We start from the raw sequence: 12754 nt of genomic DNA, 5'->3' as shown, positions 1-12754 counted from the left end.
TGTTTTCCGTTTGTAATAGACGATTTCTTGCTTATACTGGTCCCCATACTAAGATACTGGTCCCCATACTAAGATTAAATCGATCACAGTTTATTGATTTTATAAAAAATTTAAAATATGCATTTCATTTTAAGGTATACTTTCCAGTCTCTCGTATATGGTTTTGATGTATATTCCCACATATGATTATACCACTTAAGTAATCAGATAAAAGTCACGCCAAGCAACTATATAAAAATGTTTTTATATGAAAAAGAGTTTATGAATGAAAATAAAAGCACAAGGTGAAAATCAGACATTTGATGTATGCTGGTACATGTCTTACACATTCGACTTTATGATGTGACATCCTGTGTGATTTTATTAATGAGATGAATATTGATTGGTAAGGTAGTCCCTTATAGCGTTCAGTGAATATTTCATTAATCATTAACACAGACTAAATATGGCATGTCCTCAGATTGTCAATTTGACAACATGCTTTATACCAAACAAATGCACCAAATGAATGATTCAGAATCCCAAAAGCAGATCAACAGATAAAGTACTGTAACAGAAAACTAAAACAGCTGTAATCCATGTAAACTACAGACTGAATGCATCCCGCGACGTCACAGAATAATAATAACGATTTCATGTTAATTAAGATAAAATAAACTTCTCTCTTGTGGTGTTATGATATAAAGGAATCACAGATTTAATCTGAACATGTTTTTATATATAAAAATATCTTTTAAACTTTCTTCAGTTCTTTCGTCGCCTGGCAGTATCAACCATTAATGAACACATTCTGGTGACTGACAATATCAACCATTAATACACATTCTGGTGACTGGCAATATCAACCATTAATTACACATTCTGGTAACTGACAATATCAACATTCTGGTGACTGACAATATCAACCATTAATCACACATTCTGGTAACTGACAATATCAACATTCTGGTGACTGACAATATCAACCATTAATACATATTCTGGTGACTGGCAATATCAACCATTAATTACACATTCTGGAGACTGACAATATCAACCATTCATCACACATTCTGGAGACTGGCAAATTAACCCATAGTATCTTTAAGAGACTGGTAAAATTAGTCAGTAATACATTGGAGTAATTGGTAAATTTAAGCAGCAATTATAAAACAAGGAATAGCTGCCAAAGGTTAATATGACTGGTAAATACCATCCAATTTCGTACATATACACATACATACAAACATGCATGCAAACACACGAAGGTTGTCCCAAAATTCCGTGGACAAGAAGCATTTTTCAATTATCTAACGTCACTGAGAAATTAAGCTTTTACAACATGAAGATCAAACAATTTTCAATAAAAATATGTAAAAAGTTTCAATATCAATTGACACTGAATAGGAAAATTTCAGGTTTTTCATTTTGGGGAAGCATAAAGCGGCGCAGTGTAAAAAAATAAATAAATAGCGATTTAAAATAATTGAAACGGAATTAAAATCGCTGGAAAAAAAACCATTATTTATTTTATTTCTGATAGGATATTTTTATAGAGGAATTTTGTTTAGATATTCATTTATATACCTGGAATTTTTTTTATCACTATGACGAAATATTTAAATGAATCATGATATATCGTGCGACAGTTAGGAGGTGCAAATATGCAGCGAAATGGCGACACTATTCGAGAAGACAGACATCGGATCGCACGAGAGATCGAAGAAATCGGGATTCAGGAAGTCGTTTGTTCACCACATTCTATCGGATTTATAATAATACAAATAGATAGACTGAGAAAAGTTTCGATATATGCACTCATACATATCTACATATACATAGTTTCTAAGGTACAGTTTTAAGATAAGTTTCCAAACCAAAACTTGTTTTAAAAATTCTGTACTTTGTACCCCTGGAAGAGCTAAAAACATCACTTGACCAAGTCTGGACAAATTGATCCTTAAGACTTTGTTTTACAGCGTTTGTTATCCATTTTACTTTCGCATTATCTTGTAAAATAGTTAAGGCCAGTAGTCCCCCCCCCCCCCCTTGTTTAGGACAGATTTTAAAGACTGCAGTTTACATGCATACCTGGATTTTGACCCACGTTTTCTTAATTTAATGCCAGGTACAGCTATAAGCATCGATAGTTTTCTAAAATGGACATCGGTGTTACGATCACAAGGAGTGCAATTTGAATGAAGGATTCATGTCCATGGGAATTCTAGCGGGCTGTTGGAAGACCTGATCATCAAAGACAACGTGGATATTGTCAATGAAGAACCCAGTATTGTTTTAATGTCACCAAAATGTATTTAGTGCAAGTAAACTCTTTTCTATCACATAACAACTCTCTTCGATGCGAGATAAATGGAGTTACATCAGGTGTGAAAGAATGGAAGCTATCTGAGGTGAGTGGAATGACACAGGTGAAATTTCTTTAGCTTTATTTGTGTAACGTATGTGGTATATTCCCTGTATACCTCCGCACAGTAAACATGTCAATAAATTAAATATAAAGTTACCCAAGGTAATGTTATCAAGTTGATCCACTTACTCATCATTGAAACAGGTTCTACACAATGGTTGCGTGAGGTTTTATTTTTGTGTACGTGACCCACTTGATGCAGCAGGTGTACCACGTTTAACATTGCTCCTCGATTCAAGACCGTAAGCGCCGAGCATAGGCCTACATTTTGCAACCCTTCATCGGCAATGGTGACGTATCCATGTGAGTGAAAAATTCTCGAGCAGGACGCTAAACAAAAAACAACCAATCAACCATTAAACCGCTGCGGTGGTCTACAGGTTAAGTATATAGGTAACACCGCGGTGGTCTACAGGTTAAGTATATAGGTACCGCCACGGTGGTCTACAGGTTAAGTATATAGGTACCGCCGCGGTGGTCTACAGGTTAAGTATATAGGTACCGCCGCGGTGGTCTACAGGTTAAGTATATAGGTACCGCCGCGGTGGTCTACAGGTTAAGTATATAGGTAACACCGCGGTGGTCTACAGGTTAAGTATATAGGTACCGCCGCGGTGGTCTACAGGTTAAGTATATAGGTACCGCCGCGGTGGTCTACAGGTTAAGTATATAGGTACCGCCGCGGTGGTCTACAGGTTACGTATATAGGTACCGCCGCGGTGGTCTACAGGTTACGTATATAGGTACCGCCGCGGTGGTCTACAGGTTAAGTATATAGGTACCGCCGCGGTGGTCTACAGGTTAAGTATATAGGTACCGCCGCGGTGGTCTACAGGTTAAGTATATAGGTACCGCCGCGGTGGTCTACAGGTTAAGTATATAGGTACCGCCGCGGTGGTCTACAGGTTAGAGCGTTCGCCTTTCATTTGCGGACAATACAATCTCTTACAAAAATTCCAACGAATGTTTGGCCTCCTCATCTCCGCTACAATTTCATTTATAGGAATAACGTGGATATGCATTTTATTTTTAATGTTTGAGACATTCTTCTCCCGTTAATCAAATCAAAGAAAGCATTTTCTTATTCCAATGTTTGCATGAAACGTGAAGATAACGAACAGTGATCAATCTCATAGCTCCTATAAGCAATACAAAATAGAGAGTTGGGCAAATAAAATACAGGTATATTTTTACATGTAAGCATATTGACCTGTCCCAGAGTAATATCGTGAGGTACTTGGTCATTCAACCTATTGTTGAATTCATTAAAAATATGGGGAAAAAATCAATATTGTTTGTTTGAATGGACGATGGTGTATGATAATATGATTTGAATCATTTATAATCCAATTGGTTAGAACGGTAATTCAGAAACTCGTGGACATTTACAAAGCGTATAAAACGTACAAAACAAACGAATTCATACAAAACCCGATGCTTATTTTTATCAGCAAGGGAAGAAATCACGCAATATATAAACCTCTGATCAAGCTAACAATAACAGAAAGGGAATCGACATAGATGTGGTAATATTATAGAGACGCTTCAACTTAACAGCTGTAAGAGAGAAAACATTTCTATTGTGCGAATATCACGATTGAAGAAAATTACGTTCACTTAAAGTTCATATGACCCGATTTCCCACCCAGATTAAATGCGAGATGTCTACATTGCACAAAGAAGAAGGGTTAATGTGAAAGCAGACGACCTATGCAATGATCGTTTGCGATTCTAAAAGAAAGAAAAATCCAGAGGTAAGCAATTCGGAAAGGTTCACTGTCTACGGTCAGTGTAAGTAAAAGTCGTTATTCACCAGTTCAAACAAATATGAAGTATTTATGAATAAAATACTCAAACACGTATATAGGAACAGGATCGCATGCGTTAGTATATAACAGCTTATGATGTATTGTATATACAGTAAATAGTTGTACACATATAATAATATATATACATATACAGTAAACAGTTGTACACATACAATCCTTCGTTACTCTTGGATTTACATTCAGCAAAAATGAAAAAAAAACCCTCACAAATTTAAATTAGAACATAGAAGACATTGAGGGGAGGGGAGGGGAGGGGTCTGTTACACGTAAGAGAGCGAAACCACGAGTGCCTTCAAATGTCTTATACCTGGACGCAGGTAAACTACCTGTTCCGCACGAGTTCGTTTAACTCTTTATAATCAAACAATCCAATCGTAAACATTTTACCATTAATAACCCCTAAAGCATCGAATATAAATACTAAAACTTGTTAATCTTTAAGAAAATGTATGAATATATTCGGTATTTATACTCTTATTCACCAGTTCAATAGAACATAAATTATTTATGCAAAACTTATACGGTACCAATTTTGATGCACCAGATGCGCATTTCGACAAATGATGTCTCTTCAGTGATACTCAAGCCTAAATTTTGGAAATTCGAAATAACAATGAGCTGTAAGAGCTAGAAGGAAACTTAGAGTGCCAAAAGCTGGAGCCAAAGTCGTCCAAGGATCAGAGCTATGCATGAGGGAGATAATCCTTAATTTTGAAATTTCTAAAATTTATCCCAGCAATTAAATATACATCCGTATTTTCAAGCTAGTAACGAAGTATTTAGGTACTGGGCTGTAGATACCCTCGGGGAATAACAGTCCACCAGCAGAGGTGATTACTTCTGGTAGCATTGGAATAAGATAGAAACAATACCACATAGAGTTAAAGGTACGGTTTTAGCCAAAATCTGCCCTGTTTAGAAAATTCACCAAAATACTAAATCTGGTATTTGAGAATATGCCATTTATGAATATGAGCATTGTTATTTTTTATCTTCCATAGCAGCTGTAATATATTCAACAGAAAACTCTATATTAAACTAACGACGTCATCAACTTTGACGTTAATTTTGACGTGAAATACGAGAGTTCTCCCCAAGCGATGTTCTGAGTAGGAAAATAAAAACTGTATCACACATAGAAGTATTAATTTTTTTTTTTATAATTTCATAATTTATAAGAATGTATACATATTATTTGGGATAAAATATCCTCGGATACTCTCGCATAATTCTCACCAATGGTGCCAGGGGCCCATTGGATTGAATGTATTTTATTATGATTATTATTTTATATAAGGCATATATATAATTTATATGAAAATACATAATATTACTATATGTATATCAATAAATATTTTCGAAGTCATAAACATATCATATACAACGTTGATGTAGATATATCAACAGTAGAATAACATAGAAATTACTCAAGGAATAATATATAAACAATGTAGTCCTAAGTTGACCGTATAGTTATAATGATAAATATTTAAGGATAGTATATACTGGTCTCTTCACAGCAGTCAAGTTACATTAATTTACAAAGATGTTCAAAAAATTTATGCTCTTTTGCATTTATATACTTTAATACTGATGTATAGAAACATAATGATTTTTTAACATGAGGGTCTCTACAGCCCAGTAGCTAAGTACTTCGTTACTAGCTTGAAAATACGGATGTATATTTAATTGCTGTTAAAAAATTTAGAAATTCATTTCAAAATTAAGGATTATCTCCCTCATGCATAGCTCTTATCCTTGGACGAATTTGGCTCCACTTTTTTGGCACGCTGTTTTTGGCTATATTTAGCTCCAAGACTTCATAGTTATTTCGGATTTCAAACATTTCGGTTGAGCATCACTGAAGAGACATTATTTGTCGAAATGCGCATCTGGTGCATCAAAATTGGTACCGTATAAGTTTTACATACATATTAAAAGTCGTTTCACTTAAAGAATCTAATCTACATAACATTTTATGTTTGTATATTCTATAGGCTATATAAGTAATAAGTAAATTTAAGGATTTGGTTTTATGAATTTGTTCTAGAGAAAATCCAACAACAATGTGTTTCCATTGAACTTTGAAGGATAGATAACTGCTAACAGTGTTCCATATATTTAAAACATTATCACACTCGTAAATCAAATGTTTTGTAGTCTCAACTTGCTTACAATGTGTACATTCATTCTTTACATCTTTTTTCCATTTGCTAATATATGCATTATTAAATAAAATGTTATTCAATAACTTATAACTGAATTCCGCTATCTGTTTGTCTTTCAAATCTTTAATTTTACATTTATAAATGTTTATCCAATTTGAATCACCGAATATTCTGAATTCTTCAGACAGTAATGCCTGAAAATTGGGTTTGCAAAACTTTTTTTCAACTAATTTTTTATAAAAAAGATTACTTGATGTTTTATGTATATTGGTAAATTCAAGAAGGAAGTCAAAATTAGTGACATTTTGTTTATTTACACAGCTTGAATTTGAAAAATCGTTTAGTCCTCGAATTTTTCTCGTGATTGTCATAATAATTTTGTATTCACATAGCCAGTTAGATTTGTCATTAATATTTGAATAATGTTCTAGCAGTTATATGTTAGTGATTTGTTTGATGATAGAATTTTTATTCCATCATCAAACAAATCACTAACATATAAGATACCAGATCTCGCCCAATTATCGAAGAAAATGAGTTTTCCTTTATATTTCAGATTTGTGTTGTTCCATAAATGATAATGGTTGTTGTAAAATATCATCAGGTAATCTTTTATCAAAGTTAAGTTCGCTTTTACATTCATTAAAGCAACACATTTCTTTATAAAATAGTGGTAATTTAGTTTTGTTTAAATTCTCCACATCAGTAGTTGAACATTTTAACATATAGTATATATGAAAGTTAGGTTTTCTACAATAATTATTTAAAATTTCAAGTAAGTCTCCCTTTGAATTTAATAATCTCGGTATCCATGCTGCCTTTAATGCTTTTAATTTGCATTCTACATCTACTATTGAAAGACTTTCTTTTTTATCAAATGAAGTTAAAGATTAAACCGATACATATGTTAATTTTGAAATGGCAAGTGTATTTATTATGCATGCTTTGCCAAAAAGTGTTAATTTTCTTCTTTTCCAGGATTCAAACAGTTTTTCCATTTCATTATATATTCTTATCCAATTTTTATTGTAACATTCTTCCTAATCGTGACCTAAAAAAAAATAATGCCTAGACACTTGACCACTTTACTTGTAACTCTAATACCAAAAAGTTCATCAAACTGATTTTTCAATCTTCCGAGCAAAATACATTCAGTTTTGTTGATATTAATTTCAAAGCCAGCACTTTCACAGAATTTATTTATTTCATCTAGGGCATTTTTCATAGAAATTTCATTATTTACCGCAACTGTTAAATCGTCTGCGTGCTGTATACTCTTTATTTCAGAATTATTTATCACAACACCGTTAATGCTGTTATTGTTTTTTATTCTAATCGTTAAGATTTCTGCTACTAAAAGAAAAAAGGAGGGCTGATAGGGGACACCCTTGTCTAATCCCCCTTGTCATAGAGCATATTTTAGAAAGCCATCCATTATTTTTCATTTTAAAGATTGGTTCTGTATTTAGAATTTTAGTCCATTTGATAAAATTATTTCGTATATTGAATTTATTCAACACTTTAAAAAGAAAATTCCATTTCACAGAATCGAATGCTTTTTCAAAATCTAATAATAGTAATATTCCTTCTAAATTTTCAGTTTCACAATATTCAAATATGTCTAGTAGGAGTCTTGCATTCTCCCCAATATAACGTCCTTTTATATAAGCAGTTTGGTTTTCATTAATTAAACCTGATAAAAAAAATTGCAGTCTTTTAGCAAAAATAATGGCAATTATTTTATAGTCAGTATTTGTCAAACTTATCGGTCTATTTTTTTTAGTTGATTCTTTGCTCCCCTTTTAAAAACCAATGATATTACTGATAATCTTTGAGTATTTGTCATTGTTTCATTGTTAAAAATCTCTTTTAGAGCATCATAAAAATACGGTCCAATTTCATTCCAGAAAATTTGGTAAAATTCATTAGGCAAACCATCGAGACCAGGTGATTTATCACTTTTCATATTAGAAACCGCCTCTGTACATTCTTCGAAAGTTGGGAAAAGTTTCAACATGTCTTTATTTTCATCACTTAATAGTGGTATATTTACCTCCGACAAATAACTGTCAATGATTTCATCATCTAAGATTTTACTAGCATATAAATTTTGATAAAAGTCAACCATTTCCCCCAATATTTTATTAGGTTTGTTTATCTTTTTATTGTGTGAGTTTAGAATTTCGGTAATGACATTTGAGGATCGATGCTGTTTTTCTAAGTTTAAGAAATAAGAAGTACTTTTCTCTCCATTTTCTATCCATTTAGCTTTTGATCTTATTTGTGCGCCTTTAGATTTTCTATCATAAATACAATCTAACTCTGCTTCTAGAGTTTTAAGTTTTTTTTGTAATTTAAGTCTTCAGGTCTCCAGTTTCTAATTTTTCAATTTCTTTGTTTGAATATTGAAAAATTTATCGAAAATTCTTTCACTGCGCGTTTAATTTGTTCCCATTTATCAACTGGGTTTAATGAATTGTCAATGTTGTTTATGACGTTTATAATTCCGTTTTTATATTTCTCATCTTGTAAGTGTGATACGTTTAATTTCCAGTACCCTGGTCCTCTCTCATCGTTTAAAATTATAAAGTGAAATTTTAAAAAATCTATGGTCAGACATTCGAGATCCCTTGGAGTGAGTGCCTGGAATTTTTCTTATTATCATTCCGCTAAATTTGGGACAAAAGTTATCATTAATGAAAATATAATCTATCCGACTTTTTGGATTATTATCAGCATCACACCATGTTAGACCACACATGTCGGGGATGATTTCTTTTCCAGAAATCAATTAAATCAAAACTATTTACTATATTATTAAGCGAATTTATACTTTTGTCATGTTTATCATTTAATTGACAGTTGAAATCTCCACAGAGAATTATGTTGTCGTTTAAACAATTTTTTGAAATAAAACGTTTTAAATTCTTGAAAAAATCACATCTTTTACAGCTCGTATTGGGAGCGTATATATTAACAATAGAAAATATACGACCCTTTATATCAACATTTAAAAGAATTTTTCTACCATCTAAAGACCTTTTAACATTCAAAACTTCAATATGAAGATTTTCTCTAAATAAAATTGACACCTTTACTAAATACTGAGTCGCTGTAGTTATGGAATGATTTTCCTTTCCAACCAAGATTATATTTACTTTCATACTTTTTAACAAAGTGTGTTTCTTGTAATATATCTATTTTCGTTTATAATAGCCATGAATATAACTTATTCCTTTTAACATCAGTATTTAGACCCTCTAACATTTACTGATATAAAAGTTATCTTTTCCATGGTGTATAGTGTCAATATAATGAAATTATGATATAAATACAATTAAGTACGTTAAACAACAATTGGTAGTACTAATGTATCTAAACATCATTACCGCAATTTCAAAATCCAGTCCCTAGTTCAGTCCGTTCAAGTTGGTATCTATTATACGTGTACTGGGCATCAGTTCGGAGTCAATCCATTCGCGGATTCACCAGGGTCAGAGTTATTTTCCGATGACGCATCGCATCCTCACGTGGATTCGACTTTCGTTTCAGCACGCAAAGAGCGGAACATTTCGGCGATATTTTTCTGGGATTTACCGTGCCTTTTCTGGTTCCTAGAACTTGGCTTGGGCTGACTCCATTGGTCGCTCTTTTTGCGTTTTCTGATTTTCTTTTGCCACTTTACCAATGATTTGTTCTACGAGATTCTGTCCGGGCCAGTCAGATGGTTTCGTGTTTTGGGTACCTGTCTGGTCCAGTCCTGTCCCCCACTTGTCATTAAAAGTAGTAGGCAGCGAATTCCTGCGCAGTAATTTACTCGAGGTAAAACTTTTCCGTTCTCAAGGGGTTCTATATACACTAAGCGGTTCCCATTGAGAATGCTTGTCATTTTGTTTGTCACAGGATGCCGTATTTTTTCATATAGGATTTTGCTTCTTAACTTGACACCAAGCTTATACAAAAGCTCGATCACGGCATACTCATCGATGGAGAGAGGTAATCCGCAAAGGCGAATTTTCAATTTGTTGACTGTAGGGTCGTGATTTCCTGAAGAGTACGGGTTTGTATAAAAAAAAATGACAAGGAAATGCTTTGTATGGATATACCCTCCGTAAGCAGTTTTTCCCTACTATTTGGGGTTTTCACATATATACGCCATAGGTTCCTGTCAAGTTGAAGGCAGTGGAGTGAGTTGCCAATAACTTCCACCACACGCTCCACCAGCATGAAATCAGTAACCCGAGTATCGTCACAGCACTGAACATCAGAGTCCTTCAGGTATAACGGTTTTATCGTTCTATCGAGCTGCTCGACCATGATGGGCAGTTTACAAACGATACAGGTGAACTCAGGTGATAATCACTCACTTCGTACGAAAAGTAGAAAATATATACAAATCCAAATATATACAAATCCAAATTTGGAAAAAGAAAGAAAAAAATCACATATATGTAAGACTCTAAAGTGCGATGGTCGCTCCAAAGTACGATGGTCACGCCAAAGTGCGATGGTCTGCGCCAAAGTGCGATGGTTTGTTAACGTTACGGACGCCAAAGTGCGATGGTCACGCGAAAGTCCGATGGTGCGGAGTTCAGTAACGTTTGTGACGTCACGTCATTGTGATGTCATTCTTAACGTCTTTCAAAATAAAACCGAATAAATGCAACACGGACGACAGCAACGACAAGGTATACAAGGTTGAGGATGGTTAGAACGGCAAAGTACATTTGTTGTCGAACTATCTTCTTCGCCCACACATTCTTTAATTCATGATCAGTTATCACTTGTGACGTACACGTAATAAAATCCTGGGAATATGCTATAATGCAAAACATTCTGTACGATTTCGCCTTGGAAAATTTTGTGTTTAATAACACGACAACGAGATGGTAATGAAATAAGTTGAACTTATTTTTATGCATGAATTTTGCACTGATATTTTAGTGAAACAACACACGGTTGGTACAGTCTGTACCACAACACTGTGTCGTTTACAAACCAATGGATTTCGACGTGTCAGACCATCGCACTTTGGCGCATGAGTGTGGACCATCGCACTTTGGCGTGTCACATCATCGGGGTTTGGCGCAGACCATCGGGGTTTGGCGTGACCATCGCACTTTGGAGTCCCATCGCACTTTGGAGTCTTACATATATACACTCACATTGAACATCCCTTAAAGTATGTTCTTGCGAAGAATGTTCAAGTTCCGAAAAACGGCAACAATTGTTAAAAACACAGGAGCAAGGCGAAAACACGTCTACCCTGTTCTGTCACGTGACTGACGTATTTTCATCATTTTAAATACGTTCCTATATTTTCATTAGCGTAAATGAAAGGTGACGATAAGGAACAGTGATCAATCTCATCACTCCTATAAGCACACCAAAGTTAGGATCAGGTGCCTTGGAGGAGTAAGCATCCCCTGTCCACCGGTCACACTCGCCGTGAGCCCTATATCCTGAATAGATAAATGGAGTTATCCGTAGTCAAAATCAGTGTACCACGAACGACCTAATAATCAGTATTCAGTCTTTAAATTTCACCAAATGCAATAGCAACATATTTACTCGGTCAAAACAACCAATCATTGGGGTCAATGTTACCTGACGTGTTTCATACTGATTGATAATCCGATCTTGACACTGATTGACGACGTTTTGACGGTTTACTCCGTTACCCGATCAAGATATAAGGCTCAGAATGGTTGTGGCCGGTCTACAGGGGATGTATATTCCTCCTAGGCAACTGATCCCACCTCTGGCATTTGCCAAATTCTTTATTTAGTTTTCCTTAGAGGAGTTATGAGATTATTCATTGTTCGTTATGTTCACTTTTCGTACATAGATATGATTGCTTCTAATTGTAAACATTCTAAATGAATATTTGTGTAAGCTGTTAGTTATGCGAACTTATAGAGTGTATCCATATGTGTTAGAGTTATTTCCGCAATGGGAATATACATAAGAAATACAACGCTATGGAACTGACACCCTATGATATACCAGTAGATGAGCGTACTAAAATGTGTAAATATATATTGCCATGGTATTAACGCTTATCCACATTGATAATAAAGAATCCATATGGATTGGAGCTACTGACCAGGCGAGAGAAGGTCACTGGAGGGCAATAACCACAGGAGAGATTGTACCGTACACGAACTGGAAGGGGAGAAATCCCAACAATGACTCAGGAAACCAACATTGTGGGACACTGAACTGGGGAGGTAAAGGACACTGGGACGACGATAACTGCTCGAGAAGATTAACTTTCATCTGCGAAATACACGAACACTGAAACAATGTAAGTTAAGACGTCACAGAATTGCTTAAAATATAGGATCTGC

Source organism: Ostrea edulis, chromosome 3, assembly GCF_947568905.1.
Source record: "Ostrea edulis chromosome 3, xbOstEdul1.1, whole genome shotgun sequence".
Taxonomy (NCBI): Eukaryota; Metazoa; Mollusca; class Bivalvia; order Ostreida; family Ostreidae; genus Ostrea; species Ostrea edulis.
This window is presented reverse-complemented; position numbering follows the sequence as displayed.